At 39.6% G+C, this 19,656-nt stretch overlaps 1 protein-coding gene across 5 annotated transcripts in view; it reads left to right on the top strand.

Annotated features, from left to right (window-relative positions):
* The window catches only part of SERTAD2 (SERTA domain containing 2), a 128,218-nt gene that overhangs the window by 92,531 nt on the left and 16,031 nt on the right, over positions 1-19,656 (top strand). The window contains exons 1-3 of one of the 5 annotated variants that reach the window (XM_037048038.1): positions 13,012-13,326; positions 13,777-13,847; positions 17,451-17,594. The exons of 1 other annotated variant lie outside the window; for it this stretch is intronic. The gene's annotated coding sequence lies outside the window, so the exon portion shown is untranslated. Of the gene's footprint in view, positions 1-13,011; positions 13,327-13,776; positions 13,848-17,450; positions 17,595-19,656 lie in introns of those variants that run through there. 3 more of the 5 variants (XM_037048039.1, XM_037048041.1, XM_037048040.1) reach the window with 3 other exon arrangements.

Below are 19,656 nucleotides of genomic sequence, written 5' to 3'. Positions count from 1 at the left end.
ATTTGTGTATGTTCTAGGACCCTGTTGGTCTCTCCAACTAACTCTCCTGTGAGGCTGAGAGTTTCTCCTACTGCTGCCTCAACCCCCACAGGTTTTTTCAGTCAGAGGTTTTGAGGCTTTATTTCCCCATGCTGGAACCCTGGGTTGTGAGGTCTGTCTCGCTTCCCAGTCATTCCTCCTTGTTTATCCGCACGCAGATGTGGGACCACCCGCTTTGCCAGCCACCCCCATGCCGAGTCTGTCTTGCCAAGAGTCCTCTCCACCCAGCTGCCCATCTCAGCCCCTCCTGCTGGTCTGGATGAATGTTTCTTTTTTAACTCCCTGGTTGTTGGACTTCCATGTAGTTTGATTTTCTGTCAGTTCTGGTTGTTTTTTGTTTTTAAATTTATTGTTGTCCTTCTTTTGGTTGTGTGAGGAGTCACAGTGTATCTACCTATGCCTCCATCTTGGCTGGAAGTATCTTTTCAAACCTCAGCTTCTTTAGATTTTATAGATTTGATCTTGGGGAGAGCAGCAGCTTTTTTTCTTTTTTACTGAATATAGTCAGGTGACATTGGGTAATTAAATTATATAGGTTTCAGGCATATGATTGATTCTATAATACATCTTCTGTATATTATATCATGTGTTTATCACCAGAAGTCAAGTCTCTTTCCATCACCATTTATCCCCCCCCATACCCTCTTCTTCCTCCCCCTACCCCCTTTCCCCTCTGGTATTCACCATGCTGTTGTCTGTGTCTATGAGGTTTGTTTGTGTTTTTTTTGCTTAATCCCTTCACCCTTTTCACCCACCTCCCCAATTCCCCTCCCCTTTGAAAGCTGTCAATCTGTTCTCTATTTTTGAGTCTGTTTCTATTTTGTTTGTTAATTTATTTTGTTTGTTGTTCATTCTATTCCACATATGAGTGAAATCATGTGGTTCTTGTCTTTGTCCAACTGGCTTATTTCACTTAGCATAATGTTCTCCAAGTCCATCCATGCTGTCACAAATGGGTAAGATAGCCTTCTTCTTAACAGTCAAGTAGTATTCCATTGTGTAAATGTACCACAGCTTTTTTATCCACTCATCTGCTAATTGGCACTTGGGCTGCTTCCAAATCTTGGCTACCATAAATAAAGCTGCAATGAACATAGGGGTACATGTATTTTTTTGAATTAGTGTTTTGGATTTCTTTGGATATGTTCTTAGAAGTGGAATTGCTGGATCCTAAGGCAGTGCCATTTTTAATCCTTTGAGGTAACTCCATACTGCTTTCTACAATGGCTATACCAATTTGCATTCCCACCAACAATGCATGAGGGTTTTCTTTGTTCTGCATTCTTGCCAGTACTTTGTTGATTTATTAGTGATAGCCATTCTGGAAGGTGTGAGGTATAACTCATTGTGGTTTAATTTGCATTTCTCTGATGACTAGTGACGTTGAGCATCTTTTCATATGTCTTGGATATCTGTATGTCCTCTTTGGAGAATTGTCTATTCAGGTTCTTTGCCCATTTTTGAATTGGATTTTTTTGGTGTTGAGTTTTACAAGTTTTTAATAAATTTTAGATATTAACCCCTTATTGGATGTGTCATTGGTGAATATGTTCTCGCTTCAGTGGATTGTGTTTCATTTTGTTGATGGTGTCCCTTGCTGTGCAAAAATTTTTTAGTTTGATGTTGTCTCATTTGTTTATTTTTTTCTTTTGCTTCTCCTGCCAGAACAGGCGTGTCTAGAAAAAATATGGCTACAAGCAATGTCTCAACTTACTGCCTATGTTTTCTTCTAGGATTTTTATGGTTTTGAGTCCAATGTTCAAGTCTTTAATCCAGTTTAAGTTTATTCTTATGTATGGTATAGGAAGATGGTTTAGTTTCATATTTTTTGGCATGTATCTGTCCAATTTTTCCCGATACCATTTATTCAATAGACTGTCTTTACCCTATTGTTTATTTTTGTCTCCTTTGTCAAATACTAATTGACTGTAAGGGTGTGGGTTTATTTCTGGGCTCTCTAGTCTGTTCCATTGATCTATGTGTCTGTTTTTATGCCAGTACCAAGCTGTTTTGATTACTGTGGCTTTGTAGTATAATTTGATAACAGATAGTGTGATTCCTCCAACTTTGTTCTTCTTTCTCAAGATTGCTAAGGCTATTCCAGGTCTTTTGTGGTTCCATATACATTTTTGGAATATTTGTTCTAGTTCTGTGAAATATATGCCATTGGTATCTTGATAGGAATTACATTGCGTCTATGGATTGCTTTGGATAGTATGGACATTTTAATGATGTTAATTTTTTTATCCATGAACACAGTATGTGGTCCCACTTATTTTAATCTTACTCAATTTCTTTCTTCAGTGTCTTATAATTTTCCATGTACAGGTCTTTTATATCCTTGTTTAAATTTATTCCTAGTTTTTTTTTAGGGTAGCACTTGTGAATGAGATTGTTTTCCCAATTTTCCTTTCTGATAGTTCATTATTGTTGTATAAAAACACAACTGATTCCTTGATATTTATTTTGTATTCTATGCTACTTGGAATCTTTAGGGTTCTCTATATGCAGTATTGTGTCATCTGCAAATAATGACAGCTTTACTTCCTCCTTTCCAATTTGGAAGCCTTTTATTTCTTCTTTCTGTCTGATTGCTGTGGCTTCCAGTATTATGTTGAATAAGAGACGTGAAAGCAGACATCCCTGTCCTTTTCCCAATCTTAAGGAAAATGCTTGCAGTTTTTTTCCCATTGAGTATGAAGCTGGCAGTGGGTTTGTCAGATAGGGCCTTTATTATGTTGAGATATGTTCCCTCGAATCCCACTTTGGTGAGAGTTTTATCATAAATGAGTGCTGGGCTTCATCGGATGCTTTTTTGGCATCTATCAATATGATCGTGTGGTTTTTATGCTTCATTTTATTTCAGGGGTATATCACATTGACTGATTTGTGGATGTTGTGCCAACTTTGCATCCCTGGAAAAAAATCCCACTTCATCATGGCATAGGATCTTTTTACTGTATTCCTGGACCCAGTTTGCTAATATTTTGTTGAGAATTTTAGCATCTATGTTCATCAGGGATATTGGCCTCTAGTTTTCTTTCTTTGCAGTGTCTTTATCTGGTTTTAGAATGATAATAATGCTGGCCTTCATAAAATGAAGTTGGGAGTCTTTCCTTCTCTTGAATTTTTTGGAATGGTTTAGAAGGATTGGTGTTAGTTTTTCTTTGAATGTTTGGTAAAATTCACTTGTGACGCCAACCAGTTCGGGACCCTTGTGTGTTGGGAGTTTTTTTTATTACTGCTTCCGTTTCACTAGGTGTTATCTGTCTATTCGGATTATTAGATTCTTCCTGATTTGGATTTGGAAGATTGAATAGTTTGAAGAATTTATACATTTCATCCATGTTGTCCAATTCGTTGGCATATAGTTTTTTGTAATATTTTCTACAATCCCTTGTTTTTCTATGTAGTTATTTGTTACTTCTCCTCTTTTATTTCTTGCTTTTCATGTGTTCTAAAAAGAAATGAAACATTATAGATAAAATAGAAGCTATCTATGTGTCTCTGATTCCATTATCCTACTCTGTTTACCAGAGGTAAAGTTACCTGAATTTTTACCAGAGGTAAAGTTACCTGAATTTTTTATCTCTAATGGCTTATTCTATACCTGTATACATATGTATTTGTAAACAATATGTAGCAATTTTTGCATAAAATATTTTATATAATGATATTATACAGTACATATTTTGTAGCTTGCTTTATTTTACTCACCATTATGTTTTTGAGATTTAACCATGTTGATACTATATGGTACCTTTAGTACCTTAACAACAATGGTTTTCAAATGTATCAATTTATTCTCATGTATCAACTGATAACTATTAAGGTTGTTTCTAATTTTTAACTAAGCAAAGCTACCAGAACATTCTTCTAGGTCTCTATAGTGAATAAAAAGAAGAGTATCCAATAATTATCTAACCACTATGCTATATTCCTGAAACTAATGTAAAATAATATTGAATGTCAACTGTAGTTGAAAAATAAAAATTAAAAAATAAGGGTTTCTCTAGATTCTAGACTTAACCCTTCTCATCCAGAGTTCCTCTACAGAATTACATCCCCAAACCTTAGAGCCTCCATCGTATGTAATTAACTAACCTCTGTCCCGTAAGTCTAGAACGGTTCAAGTGTTGGGCTAGAAGCTAGATGACTGATCCTTGCTCCAACTGTGCAAGTCTCTTTCTAACTCTTGAGTTCAGTTGGGAGGCTTAAAATCAGCATTGGTGGGGTGGACACCACAGAAATCAGCAAATGGCTGCAGATAAGGGCTTCCTTCCCCATCCTCCCGGGCGGTTGTTAAACATTTACCAGAGCACTGCTGGTTTTTAACTTTCTACCATCCTTGGGAGGATTGGGGAAATTGTCACTTGAATCGTTGTCTGCAGTGCTTATTTTCTCAGGGAACCCAAGTTGAGAAAAACTGTATGTATGTGAGCAGGGTATATGCGTTTCCAACTTTACTGCATAATACCAAATTATTTCCAAAGGGGTCACTCTGAGAGCTGTGAACTCTCTCTTTAGAATTTGCGTTTTTCTTATTATTGATGAGATTGGGTATCTTTTCACGTGTTTGTTGGATATTTGAGTTTCCTCTTTTACTCATTTTTCTATTGGGTATATATGGCTTTTTAAAAATTAATTTAGAGAAGTTGTTTACTAATTTTGAATATTACTAATCTTTTGTTGATTACATGAACCACAAATATCATTTGATAGTCATTATTGTTTTTATCTCATATGTATTGTGTTTAATTTTAATGAATCAAAGTTATCTTTTTTTATAGTTTGTGAATTGGGTTTTTTGTTTCTGTAATCAAAGTCTGGGCAGAAAATAGAATTCTACTAAATGATTCAACTAAAGAGACTTTTATGAAAGGACTTTGTACAGAGATGTGACAGAAGTTGAGGCATGGAAACCGACAACGGTAGGAAGCTGTAACTATCCTTAGGATAAAGAGGGAAGTGGAGAAAGGGTGTTTTAGGACCCATGAGACTTGGTGCCCTGGAGAAGGGACCAGTGCAGACCCTGTGGCCATGGAGGGGTGGTTATTGCCATAACAAGGCCCAAAGCAGGAAGGAGCAGAGAAAAGAATGCCCCGGCCTCTCTCCCTTCCAAGCCACTCTGATCTCTTCCTGGTGCTTTTGTTTGGCTGAATCCAGTGGGAAGCTAGTTGGCAAAGGGAGAGGTCAACATTTCAAGGTTCAGGGCAAAGGAGAGGCAAGCAGAGAACGGATCTTAGGAGAAAAGCAGTAATCACAGCATTCTTTATCCTGAGGCCACAAAGGTATTTTCTTATATGCTCTCCTAAGAATTTTAAAGTTGTGTTTTACATGTTTAAGTTTCAGTCCACCTGAAATGTGCTGTTTGGAAAAATATTAGATACCTAATTTTATTTTATTTGTCATGCAAGTAACCAGGTGACTCTTAGACATTTATTTAATACAGTTTATTCTTTCCCACCGATCTGTAATCTCACCTCTGTCATAGTTCATGGTTATATATATATGTGGGTCTATTTCTACACTGTCTGTCCTGGTCTGTTGATTTATCTATTTACTCCTATGCCATCACGACTCTGTTTTAATTATAAGAGGTTCATAATAAGGCTTCATAATTGATAGGGCAAAATCCCCCAATCCTGTTCTTTAAACTTATTACAGCTTTCTTTAGCCCTTTGCTATTCCAGATTAATTTCTGGATTTGCTTTATTAGGTTTCATGAAAAAAATGAGATTTATATTGGAATTGCTCTTAATTTATTGATGAATTTCAAGGAGAATTGGTATTTATATAGTACTAAGTGTTCTTGTCCATAACTGATATGGATCCCCATTATTTTCAATTTTTTCATCTTACGAACTTTTAAAAAAGGGTTTCTATCTTCTTACTTTTCATTTTTGCCTGTAACATGAAAATAGTAATTTTGGAGTCTTTATTTTTATAGCTATTAATTTTTATCTCTAAAACTAAAAGCCTGATGTCTAACAGTTCTAAAGTGACAATCCGTCAAAATGGGTTGAAAATAATATCTCACTCATTAAGTTGTTTCTATCTTTTTGTAATTTGGGCTTTAATTTATTAAAGAAAGTTGAAAGGAACTATAAATACTGTTGAAATTATCAGTATTATTACCACAAAAGCTATTTATCTGCAGCCCCAGTGAATGAATCACAATAGCCAGAGAAGGAAACCTGGTACTTTAAAAAACTTGACTTGACTCTTTCACATTTATGTTTTAAAAGACTCATCTTTAGGGATGGTTAAATACATGTATTGTTTGAGCAAACACAAGATCATAGAGTGTATATTTATTTATAACAGAAGCAGAATGGCAGTGGGTGTCTATGCTATATAGATGATATTCTCGTGGTATTCGCTGCCATCCACTCTCCTTTCTAAATTTAGTGTGACAGAATCAACTTCTGTTTTTAAAAAGGGAAGTTACATATAGCTCCTTCACACTATTATTTTCCCCTTAAAAGCCAGTTTCTCTGATAATTGCCCATTTAAGGAGTTTCATATAACTCAAACAAACCTTAGCTCTAAGACAACAGTTTTGAAACAAATATTACTTAGCAAGATAAAATCTTTTGTTCACTATTTAGAGAAATAAATGCATGTTTAGAGAAAACAATTGACTGGTTACACAAGTGTGTCTGATTGGTGTTGGTGTTTATCTCAGATTCTTGCTTTGGTTTCTTCTTACATGATGTCACTCTACATTTCTGATTTTAAATATGAAAGATTTTGAATTAAAAATATTTTAAATTAAAGCATGGGACTTGAAGTATGGGATACTTGGGTAGTTTGAAAAAGTCTTGTTTATTTCTGCAACAGGTCTTTTAAAAAACAGTTCTATACTGGTGACTAAAATAAAAGACCACATCTATACCATCTTACCTAAGTGTTACCTTTCCTTCAGAAAACCAATAAAAACTCAGAGTAGCAAAGAGCTGATTCATTTTTAATTGTATACTGGGACTACATGTGTTCTCTGTCCACATGTCTGTTTTCTAATGCTACCTCACAGCCTGAACTTAGAAGCATTTTCTGGGCATCTAATACATTAAAGGTTTGAATTTTTTTAATTTTCAAAGTAGAATTTTTATTGCTATGATTAAAAATGCTTTAAATATGTAATTGCCTTTTCCAAATCACTATACTTCTCTTAAATGACCTCATTACTCCTATAGGTGATTTAAAGTTATGCAATCCTAGATAGTATAAACACGAGAATATGTACAGCAGAAAATAGGATTTAGCCTAGCCAGTCATATAAATTTGCTTGATTTTGAAACAAAAATAGCTGGCATTAAATAATGCTTTTGAAAATAATTATTTTCCTGTCATTTTGCCAAGTTTTCCTGGAAATTAATATTGATTGATATTCCAAACATGTCTGATTATTGGCATATTTTTGCACTCCATGGTCAAGAGGGCATGAAAGTGAGAAATGTAATAAATGGCCATTTGAACCGTTCAAGTCATCACTTAAAAATTTGGATAGGCAAATCTTTTTTTTAACCTGTAATTATCAAATGCTGCTGTGTATGTAAATATGATTTAACCAAGATTTTTATTTCCTAAAGTAAGTAGGAAGAGAATGCCTTTGTAAAGAAGTAGGGGATGGTGGAATCATGGCAATAATTTGTTTATCTGCAAAATTGTTCCACAATGGTGAGGCTGTATAGATGAACTCTTTAACAATAAGTACTTTGTGAATGCCCATCAGTCCTTTTAACTCTGTTAAACCTAAATGGCATGTTTTAGAAGTGCCGTAAAGCAGTTACAGGTGCAATATTATATCACTCACAGTGACACCTCTAATTATGAAGGTTCCCAAATACTGTGTAAACAGTGTGTGTAAATAGTTATTTTTATGTATATATACACATGCAGAGGTTAGTGAAAAGGTAATGAGATGACACTTTTAGCCGAGGGTTGGAGTTCTTTGCGTAAGAAATAGAATTGGTATTTCATGACTCTAGCCTGGGGTTGAAGCAAAGCCGTGTTCAGATCTGGTGCAGCACTACCCTCCTGGTGGCCTCTGCGTGTTCACTCTCTACCTCCTGTCTCTAACCCATCCTCCCCTGCTTGAGGTGTTCATACTCTTCTCAAGACACTGGCTTCAGCCTTTCTTGGCTATTGCAAAAAAAATTTTAATGAACATCAGAAATCTCGCAGCCTCCAGGTCTTCTTTTTCCCCTGAGCTTCATCTTGCTAAAGAAAGAGTTCAGTGGGCAGGTCCTTCACCAAGCCTGTTTACTCATCTGTAGGATGTGGAAGTAGGACCTGTCCCGCCCGTGGCACAGGGAAGATGTTAGGAAGAACAAACCGGTGAATTCGTCTGAAAATGTCTTGTAAACCGTCCTGATTCTATACAAATATTGGGGCGGGGGTATTATAGATTTCACAGCTCAGTGACTTTAACCATAATGGGTAACAAAGCCAGGAGAATATGTGTAGGACCGCTCAAACCTGTCTTCTGGATATAACAGATAATTCAAAGAACATGTCCTATTGAAGAGAGCACATTATGATTTGTACTTCTTTTAGAAATATGTGCTTGTGAAGTTGTTTTTATATTCTTTCAATGAGCAGATTATCTCATTTGAGCCTTGAAGTTCCTCCATGAAGGTAGTCTCCATTTAGTCACTTTTCACAGACTCCTACTCTGAGAAGGGGCTACCGAAGTCTTTGAGCTCAAGCTCCTCCTCTTATGGGATGTGGAAGCATCCCCCAGGGTGTCCAGGGTCTGATTCAGCCTCTCTGCTGGCTGTAGCTGAAGAACTGTACCCAAAACCTCCTGACCAAACACCTGCGCTTTTTTCACTGGGTCCCATGGTGATTCTAAATCTGTGAGACATAGCAGATTGAGAAACTAAATATATTAACAATTAATCATAGTTGAGTGATTTATTTGTACAGGATCTTCAGACTCCTACTCCAGGCCTCTTCATTGCTGAGCTGGTTCCCAGAGACAAGGAAGGTCTGGAGGCTGAGTGGTTTCTAACATCCATTGAAGTTTTCTGTGGAAGCCAGGAGTTCTGAGCATCTTGAGAAGAGTACAAACTCCTCAAGAAGGAAGGATGTTTTATAGACAGGAAATACAGAGTCAACATGCAGAGGCCACCAGGAAGGGAGTGCTGTGTGGGGAACTGGGTACAAGAAGAGATGTTTCTGAGAAGTGACCACCAGCCTTGGGGGAGCGACATCTGCCAGGGAAGGAACACAGGAGTTGTCACCTCACTTTTCTGCTGAGGAGAGAGTGAGAGCAAAATCTCAGATCTTTTAAGGAGGTCTGCTGCAAATTGGGCCTCACAATTTATCTGAAGGCTTTAAAAGAAAATAGTGGCAAATGGTAGAAGCCGTCTTCTCTAATAAAGGTTAGAAGGGACTAATAAAAAAATACTAGGAAATATGGTTTTAAAAGCATTTCTTTTCAAACATCATCATTAAGATTTGGTTCCAAATCGAATGTAAATGTTATCAGGTTTTAAAAGAGAAAAAGGCCTGTCTCTAACAGAAGAACAACACTGCCTCTAGAAACATCAAAGCAGTTCAGTAACAAATAAGGGTGACTTTGCAAAAGTAACCCTTAACTGAAGTTGCAGTTCTGTGTGAAGCATGCTTCAAGGACAAGCAGGGAAAGAACCTGACAAAAGCAAGAGGAAGAAGAAGTAAAGAAGAGTTTGCAGAAAAGGATGAGGTAACTTGCTTCTTGTGTACAATGAAGTCTTAACTTGCTAGTGAATGAAAAGTACTGAACCTATTTGTGCTGTCTTTGTGAAAGCATTTAGTTTTCCAAATCATCGTATCCTGAATCAGCTCCTTGATAATCAGTTAGGTGACGTGACTTCCAGAAATTTATTTTAAAGATTCGTTGACAGTTTTCAGTTATCAGTGAAGTCCACATTCAGTTAGGATCTCTGTATTTTCCATGAAAAGGTTTTATAGCACAGCTGGCTATATACAGTGTCTTTAATAACTGAAATTTTACCTTTTTTTTTCCTGTAAGACCAATATTTCCAAGGTATGTAGGTAGATGATTATTACCAATATTTCATGTGGAATGGGAAATATAAAATGTAATAAAGGTAAAAGAAAAAGTTTGAAAACTATTTTAAAGTCTTTGCTTCTCAGTTTATAGAACCAGCTTGTCCTTCTGTCATTTCTTTCATGCATACTAATTAAGTGCTAAAAGTGGCCTTCAGTTAGTGCAGTAGTCTAGTAGTTTGCAAAATGGGAAGGCACAGGAACTTTCAAGAGAAGCAGTGAAGTGCAAACTAGTACCCAGAACCTCAAAGCAATGTTGAGAAGTGCCTTTCTGAAATTAAACTCATGAGTATTTTTAAAAATTACCATCACAATTCTAAACTTAGAAAAGCAATGTTTCTTTTCTCCCTAAACAGGTATGTTCCTAGTAGTTAAATGTGGATGACTGGCCTAATTTTTTATAGGTGCAAGTGAGAGAAAGAAACTTGAAACTCTGAATCCTGAAGGCAGGATTATTTTAAATGGGCTTTTAAATGTCCCAAAGAGTGAATATGACACTTACATGTTCACTGAACATTTCTTGCTCATTTGCTAGAAATGAACAATTTTTTAAAATCATGCCACTGCATACTGAAGGAAGTTGACTTCAAAAGTTCTGGGAGGGCCTTTCCTCACCATCAGGGTCTTGGATTCCCAGAACCACCCTGCAGGGACTCCACACCTCGGGGCAGGGGTTGGTTAACCACCTGGCGTTGGACCACATCAGCAGCTATTGAAGCTCCATTTCATACTTTGACTTCTTGGTGAAAGAGGCCAGAATCTAAAAGTGGGGGAAGTGGGACTCTTTATAATATGTGCACTGATAGAATATTACAACCTTCAAATGTGTGGAAAAGTGAAAACCATTTCATCTCAGAACTCAGGTTGCTTTCTAAGAACTCAGACCTTTACTGCACACATGCCGAACACACTGTATCAGAACCACGAGCCCACTCTGGAGACACAAAAATTATCACTTCGATCTTAGTTCATGTGTACAGGAATACTGCATTTGGGAATCCATTTGCTAGAAAATATCCAGGTGCCACAAAAATTCTGCAACTCGAACTTGTTGCTAACTTCAATTCATAAATAACAGTTTAAATTCATTTAAAATTCAACAGAGCCTCTGACCTCCACTACAAACTTATCACAGGAAGAGATTGAAGATTCTATTTCAATGGCTTTTCCTTAAAGTGAGTGCTGAAAGTATAAGTGAGTGGATGGTTAGGAAACTGTTAGTAGTTAGTGTCCTCTCTAAAAGGCAGAACTCAGGAAATGAAAAATATCTTGGCTTCCCAGCAAAACGTTTGAATGCTATGCCACCCAGGCACAAACTGAGCAGGACCTGCAGAGGGCCCTGAGCACTACTTCCATGATGTATCATTTGGAACGCCATTACAACAAGACTTTCTAAAGACAGCCATGAATAATTAGCTTTTGGCATTAGTTACACTTAACGAAAATCTGTATAAGGTTTTAATTATACCGTGAGTCTAGTAACAATTATTTTCATTCCCCTTAAAGATAAAACAAGAAACATTGTCTCCTCTACAAGTATTTTAGCCCAGTTTTAATTAATTTCTATAAGATCATCAAGTTGATTGATAACAAATCATTACAGAACAGTTCAAATAGGTCTAAACTTGTCTTGATGTTAATGACTTATAATCACCTTTATGTTATATCTTAAAGCTTTATTATCCTTAAATATAACTGGTATAGTGGACTATTAAATGGGGAAGTGATTTGAGGTGATACTGATTGGGGTGGCAGCCAAATTTTTAAGGTGCCTGAATTACTTTTTGTAACATTTTTTACACTGAACGCTCATGTGATTTTTAAAATAATTTTTATTTTCCAGGGGAGCTGTCTTTAATTTTCCAGTGCTTTTAAATTCACATCATTAGGGCACAAACAACCTTTCCCAACTAGTATGTTTCCCTGCTAAATATAAGCAGTTCAAAGTAGAAGCTTTCTTAAGGAGAGGAAAAGGGCTATCAACATGAAAATTCCGGGCAGAGGACCGAGAGTCTGGCCTCCTAGGGCCATCTCAAAGCCTGGCTTCCCAACTGGTGTGAACTTTTTCAAGGTAGGTGGGCGGGCAGGCCGAGGGCTCCTGGATCTGCACCTCGGTACAGCCTGGTGTGAAGGATGCAACTCAGTTCCTTCTGTCCTGCTCGGAAAGTACTGTTGACTTGGTGAATCATTTAGAATATTGGGCTGGGGCTACCACACGCAAGGAGCGTTCTCTATCCCCCGCTCCAGCTGGAGCCGCCATCCTGCCATTGGGATATCTTTGCTGGTCACTTGTGAATCTTCAGACCCAAGCGTCGGGGAGTGTCCCAATTGCTGACGCTGCCGCCTGTGCCCTCTCGTGACTCACGTCTTGAAAGCCCAATGGGCAGCGGGGACGTTGCACCTCAGGGTCTGATTTTTGCCCCAACCACCACCCCTGGGGACCCTGCCCGCCCAGCTGACCCGCCCCAAGTTGCCGAATAGCTCGGATGCTTGTCATATTTGCGGTCGCACCACTCTGCAGGCTGTTCGCGCGCTTCACTCGTTGATGCCTTTGTCACTAGCCGTTCCGTCATTTGCATTGAGTATTTTCTAGATTGTGAGGGGATTATTGGTGGTTAGCAGTGATCCCCTAGCCAAAATTTCTTTTTTCCGCTCGCCTTCTCTTTAAGCCTTAAGAGAAAATAAAGGGGGTGCTGGCCAGAGAGGGAGCGGCGGGCCGTGCTGCCACCCGGCGTCTCCCGTGCTCCGCCTGCTCCTTCCTGCTCCTCTGGCGGCCGGGCCGCTCGGCATTTATCGAGCCTCCCGGGACCGCCAGGGGAGGAGGCGGGCCTCGCGGTGGAGGGGCGGGACGGGGCGGTGGAGGGGCGGGGACTGTTGAGCCCCGAGCCCGGAGCTCCGGGGACGCTCGCTAGCCGCACGTCACTCCTGCACGGCTAGTGCTGGAGCACTAACTGCTGCTCGCTGGGTCAGGGCGCCCCCTTCGCCCGCCTCCCGCTTCCTCCTCCGCTGCCTGCCGCCGCCGCCGTCTCCTCCTCCACCATTGTATAATGTTCCGAGCGCGCAGGCAGAGGACAGCGGAGTCTTAGCTTCAGTCTCGCCTCTTGCCCACTCCCTGGCGCTACCCTCAGGACCCCGGAGCTGGGCACTCCGCATGGAGCTGGACTAGCTTGAGGAGTGGGCAGAAACCCCTCCCGATGTGTTAGTTCCCAGGTGGAACTGCATGTGGTAAGTTCTCCCGGCGCCGGGCTGGAGGGGCTTCTGATGCGCTGCGCTACCAATGGGTGGGGGGCGGTGTTGGGACCCGGCCAAAGGTCGGAAAGCCTAGAGGGTGGAGGAGGGCCCCAGGCGGTCTCGAGGGTCGCTTGAGCCTCCCCGAGAGGGACCTGAGATGAAGCAGGTACCCGGAGGAGAGCTCCCTCCGTCTGCCTTCCGGCCCGGCGCCCTTGGACGCCCGGAGCGAGGGCCGGAGACCCCCAGCGTCCGAGGGCAGATCTGCTGGGGGAAGGGCAGGAGACGGGCAGTCACGGACGGGGGTCAGGATGGGGTCGGGAGCTAACCAGAGCTCAGTGAAACTGAGGGATCTTGGAGCTGTCGGTTTTACAGCTGGGATGTGTGTGCGTTTTGTGGCGGTTGTGTTGTTGTGAACGTGCGAGACTTTTCTCCTTTTTTTTTAAGGCTCGGATTGCTGCCGCAAAGGCTGCTTCACTTTTGAGTTCCGTGCCCGGGTTTGCATCCAACTTGCTATGGTGCGTTTCTGTGTTTTCCTGTGTTTTTAAGCTTAAAAATCCTTCTCCACCCTCTTTTTGCCTGTGTGCAAGTGAATTGATTTTTTAATATACATGTATATTAAACTTAAGGTCTCATTGGTTTTTTAGTTAGAAATCTACAAGTCATCTTGGTGGTGACCGCCTATGACTGAAAGGGAGGGGGTGGAGGGAAGCCAGCTGTCCCAAGCCCTGGACTTTGTACCATTAAGACAGAGGGTGCTTGGTCTAAGAGGGCCATTGCATGGAGAGAAAAATCATAAATGGTTCTTATGTTTTTCCTTGGTCATTAGTTATACCTTTAGCAGAAGTAACAGTAATAGATTGAGACAGGAGTAGAATTTGGGATTTAGCCTTAAGTTGCCAAAAAGATTAAATATAGTTTGTCTTAGAATAACTTTTTGCTCTAACACTGGGTAGTTTCCGGATGTTTCAGGAGGTGGAAAGTAAGTTTTTACAGGCACTGAATGGGGAAGGGCAATTGGCAGGGTAAGATATCTAGACCCAGACTACAGCAGTTTTTATTTGAATTGGATTGAGCAGCCCCAGATGGTCTTAAGGAAGATAGTACGTGAATGCTCTCAAGCTTTGTTCACGAAATACGGTTTTTGATTTCCCAATATATGTTAAGAAATGTCTATCATGTGTGTAAAGAGCCTAGGAATTGTAGTAGCCAATAGGATCCCTGAGGCCTTAAGTGTTCAAAGTAGCCTTTTATAATTAGGGACTAGTCTCTGACAAGACTGAAGTGGGCTCTTGGCTCCACTCAACCCCTGGAGGACAGTCCACCTGAGAGCCTCTAGGTTGTTTTGCGGGTGGGGGGCGGGGGCGGGGGCGGGGTTCCTCAGCTAACCAGAAGGCACGTCTCACCCCAAGAGCTCCTCCCATTCCTCCCCCTTTTTATAGCAGTCTGTTCTGATTTGAGTGTGCTAGGGTGTGCTGTGAAGATGAAAATACCCATCCTGAGATCCCAGCTTCTGGCATGAGCAATTATAGCTTGTTCATGGATCTCTGTTTTCCTGTTCATTTTATCAATGTCTTTGTTGGAAAAAAAAAAAAACTGCGAGAAATGTTAGCAAGTTGTTCTTTCACTTCATTGATTTACTTAGAAGTATATATATGTTAACGTAAAGTTTGTTTATGTTGTTTATCAAGTTTGGCACCCTTAAAATAAATTTTACTTTTTTCCCTTACTCCTAATTAAAATGTGTATAACCATGTTTCTTGTAGATGAGAAATCCTAAGAAATGGATTTGACAGCCTTTTTGTTTGTGTTAAACACTCAGTTGTGTTTCTTGCTTTACTACAACAGGTAGGCGAGAGGACTCATGTTTTAATACCAATCAAGTGTAGACAAGAGATGTCCTAGGGAACAGTTTTATTGTCAGGCAAGTGTCACAGCTTCTTAGGTAACAGCTGCTCGAGTTTGTTTTCCTTTAAGAACTAAGAAAAGGATATTAACTCAGATTTAGAAAATCTTTAGGCTCCTCTTTGCCAAATTGCCTCCATTGGAAACTTTTAAAATTTAATTCAGAAGCTAAAATACAAATTTTACCCAGTTATCATGCACTGATTATTAACGAGTATAGTGAAACAGTATATATTGTGAGATTTTAAAACTCGCTCAAGTTTGTGTAGCAACTGACACCTTTTGGCATCCACGATTTTATTTATTTATCCTCACCTGAGGATATATTTATTGATTAACAAGAGAGAGAAACATTGATTAGTTGCTTCCTGCAACCAGTATGGGGATCAAACCTGCAACACAGGTAAGTGCCCTGACTGGGAATCGAACCCATAACCTTTTTAGTGTATGGGACTGTGCTCCAACCAACTGAGCCACCCAGCCAGGGCATCTACTATTTTAAACAATAATTCAACGGCAGAATGAAAATTACAACACTATCTTAAGAACAGGCACACACATACAAAAGAGATCAAAAAGGTCTAAGGGAGATTAAAGATAGATAGATAGATAGATAGATATACATTTATACAAATACTTAATATTTTTTTTCTGTCCGTAACAGATTACAAATGATCAGTATCAAATTATACTAAAAGTTACCCTAAGCCAAAGCACTTTAATAGCTACGAAGGGTAGAAGCTACAATAGAAACTTTAAAAGGTTTTTTTGTTGTTTCTTGTTCAAGAACACTAGTGAAAGCATGAAGGGTTATCTTATATCTTATTTGTATCAGAAAAATCAAGACAACTTTGTCAATATTACATATAGATCAAAATATGTGTAGATAATTTGGGAACTTAAGATTGTGAACTGTAATTCACTCATAGAATGTTTTTAAAACTTTGCTGCTACAGAAATTTTGTTAATTATTGCGGCATATCCTGTAGCACGCACGGGTGGCAGACACAAGGCCCGAGGGCGGAATCCGGCCCTCTGCCTCTTTTTATCTGGCCCGGCACCTCGTTTCTACCTGGCAGCAGCGCTGAGCTCTCTCGTAATTGTTACGGAGTAGTTACATTTATACAGTCCTAAAATTACATTCAGCTCTTTGAAGGCAGCCATGAGGCTGATGTGGCCCCCATTGAAAATGAGTTTGACACCTCTGTCCTATAGGAAATAGCTATAGTTGCATTAGTTTCTGGGCAAAGGAGAGAGAGAGAAAAAAAAGACTGAGAGACTGACTTTCTCTCTGATTACTGAGTCCAAAGGTCAGGCATATACAAAAGGCACCTTAGGGCAAGCTCTAGTTTTATGTAAAAATGGCCTCACAATATGGGGAACAGCCACCATCATAGATCCGTCCATGAATTAATACTGACCAACAGAACATGAAAATATAAAAATGCAGTGGCCACTGCAATATATACAAATTATGTATTTTCTACCCAGTGTTAATAAACATCCCTTAAACAGTTGATAGAAACCCACAAGGTAGTGCTTCTGCTTAAGTGTGTTCATGTTTAATTTAGTTTTAATGTTCTTGAAGGAAATATCTACTGACCAAAGTTGGCACATCTTTTTTAAAGGAAGTGTTGTCTCCAGTGGCCAGTGCAATTGGTGTTAAAGGCAAACTTCTGCCCTTGGTGCAGATGCTGGGAAACCCTGTGAACAGAACCGTGCCCTGGAGCACCCATCACTCATTATGTGGAGCAGTGTCTTTCTCCAAGGGCACTGTGTGGCAGTTCATTCTTTGTATGAATCTGTGAATGGCATATGTCAGGCCAATAAGACGATATTCCTGTTCTGGGTAATAAATAGATGCCTTGTTTTGTTTGCTTGTTTGTTTTCCTTGAAGATCATGAGACAAACAAAGCATGCTTGGCTGCCTAAAAAATTTTTTTAATACAAATAGAAACTGAAAAATAAAAACACAATGTCTTTGAAAACATATGATTTCTCAAAGGACAAAACAGATGCTTATTTTTTTAAACAAGCACCCTCCACAGGCAGTGCAAGCTCCCCTTTGAAAATTCTGCTCTCTTTGTGGTCTGAGGGCCCCGAGAGCTGGAAGGGCTCCTTTGTCTCCTCTCAAGATCTTCTGTCCCTTATCTGAACTTAATTGGAAATGCCTGCTGGGTGTCACTGAAGCAAGCACCACAATTTATCTATTTTAGAAATTTGGGATCACATAAGCTGTATTCTGCTTCCGGTTCCGAATGGAGTTGGCATCTGCTGCCTCTTGTCTGGCCTCCTCTCTCACTTGCACGCCGTGTGTCCGGAGCCGGCCCTGCCTCTGAGCAGGGACAGCAGAACGTGGGGTGAGTGTGCCCGGCTAGGCGCCGCCCTGAGTGGAGTGAGCTATGCGGATGCGTGGGGTGGGGGCCGGAGGGAGGAGAGCGGAGGACAGATCTGGAGCTGACTGTGCAACTGCTATAGCAGGTCTGACTAGTTTTCGGTGCCCAAAGGCAGCTTTGTTTCTCTAGTAACTCCAGGTAGCAGCAAACCTAAGTTCTTAAAACGAGTTCATGTCTGTATTACTGTCTTTTTGCCTCGGTGCAAAAACTTGTAGCTCTGCAGTTATTATTTAATTCTAAGCTTTGTTTCCTTTAAGAAACCTTCATAGTTTTTTGTTTGTTTGTTTCTCAGGAGTTTCACATAGAATGGTGAAGGGAAATGGATTCTGGCTCTTAAGGACATTTTATACACATACACACACATCTGTAGTGGGGCTGTATGAACAAAAGTAAAAAGTTCTATTTGAATATACTGTCAAAAAATTGAATACTGAAATGTCACTCTCTGCAAATCAACCTTTAGCCCCTTGCTCCGTTCTCCCCTGGCAGGCTGCTTATCATTCTACACCACGCTCCTGGGGCTTCAGGCAGGCCCGCTGGAGCACCCCACCCTGGTGTTTAGAAGGGTTGCCTGAGTTAAACGTAGGGAATCTGAAAGTTCCAAGGTCATCTCTGCTCCAGAACAGGTTGGCATAAAATTGTAGCCACACTAACGAGATAACGAGGTGACAACTGTTTTAAACCGATCTACCTTCCCTGAGTGGTTATCCCATTTTATAATAATACATGATCCAGATTTGCTTTTCAGACTCTTTCCTTTTTTGAGGAGGGAACCTCCATGTGTTGTGTGTAGGTCCATGTCCTCCCTGCTGCCCGAGCTGGCACGGGAATTTGAGCCCCAGGGTCCGCCTCTGAAGAGGGCAGTTTTGCACTGCCACCATGCCTGCCCTGAGCCTGCTGATGGCCTTTTCTGAACAGTTTTTAAGCCAGATTAATTTTTTTAAGTATTTTTACCATCTCCAGAAATATAAAATAGATTTCATCTGGCAATGATTTTTGTTTTTTTGCTTTCTAACAGTAATGGGTTTACTAATTCAAGACGCAGATTCCTCAGGAAGATAGGTGGGATGCATTGGAATGTTGGGGACAAGGGGGCTAGTTTGGAGGCAGTCCCTCCTTAAAGATCGGTGAGGATCCTTGAAGTTAAAGTATGAAGAGGTTGCTTCCTGCGAGAATAAATATTTATTACATTCAGTATGGACTCTGACTATTTTTATTGTATTTGATTAAATGACTGTGTGTAAAGTTCTATGGGTCATTAATTATCAATATACAGAAGTCCTCCAGAAAAAATACATTTGATGTCAAAATAGCCCCAAAGTAAATAAAAATGAATGGCTGCAACATTTACTAAGTATCCTTCACTGCCCGCAGGTATAGTCTGTAGTCTCATCTCCCTTTTCTACTTTGTGAATTATTCAAGTATATGATGTAAAGTTTAAATTGTCTTTGTTCTGCCTGATTCATCGAAGTAACTAAAGTAAACATTTGGAATGTATACGTTGCCTACATGGGGCAGATATTTACGTAGTAGAATAGTTACTTCCTCCCCTTTACATGTCTATTTTTATACTCATCTGTCATATTGTAGAAATTTGATAGTTTTCTTTTAAGGCATCCAGGTTTAGACCATATAATACAAAGTTTAGATTCACCCAGTAAGTAAACAAATAACATTTCTCTGATTTTCTTCTTTTAGACTGCATGTGGAAGTTAAAAGATAAAATATGTTCCGTGTTTGTGAGGAGTATTTTATAGCACGTCTTCTTTTAAGTGATTTTTTTCACAGTAATAAAGCGTTTCAACTTTGAAAAAAAAGAAGTTAAAAACTAATCATAACCTGAAAGAAACATTCATAAAAACCCTTCCTGATGTAGCATACTTAGTTTTTAATTTGTTTTATTCTTGGCCAGTAGTTGGCTAACAAAACCTAAAAGAAAACCTTTTGTTTTAACTAATATGCAATTTTATTTTTCACAGATTTGTTCTAACAAATTACATTTATCTGTTTTAGTGTGACTGTTTC

The sequence above is a fragment of the Sturnira hondurensis genome, unplaced genomic scaffold (assembly GCF_014824575.4).
Source record: "Sturnira hondurensis isolate 20B ecotype Veracruz unplaced genomic scaffold, ASM1482457v3 Scaffold0006413, whole genome shotgun sequence".
In the NCBI taxonomy this organism is placed as follows: Eukaryota; Metazoa; Chordata; class Mammalia; order Chiroptera; family Phyllostomidae; genus Sturnira; species Sturnira hondurensis.
The sequence above is the reverse complement of the archived record's forward strand: the minus strand, read 5'-3'. Positions and strand labels throughout refer to the sequence as shown.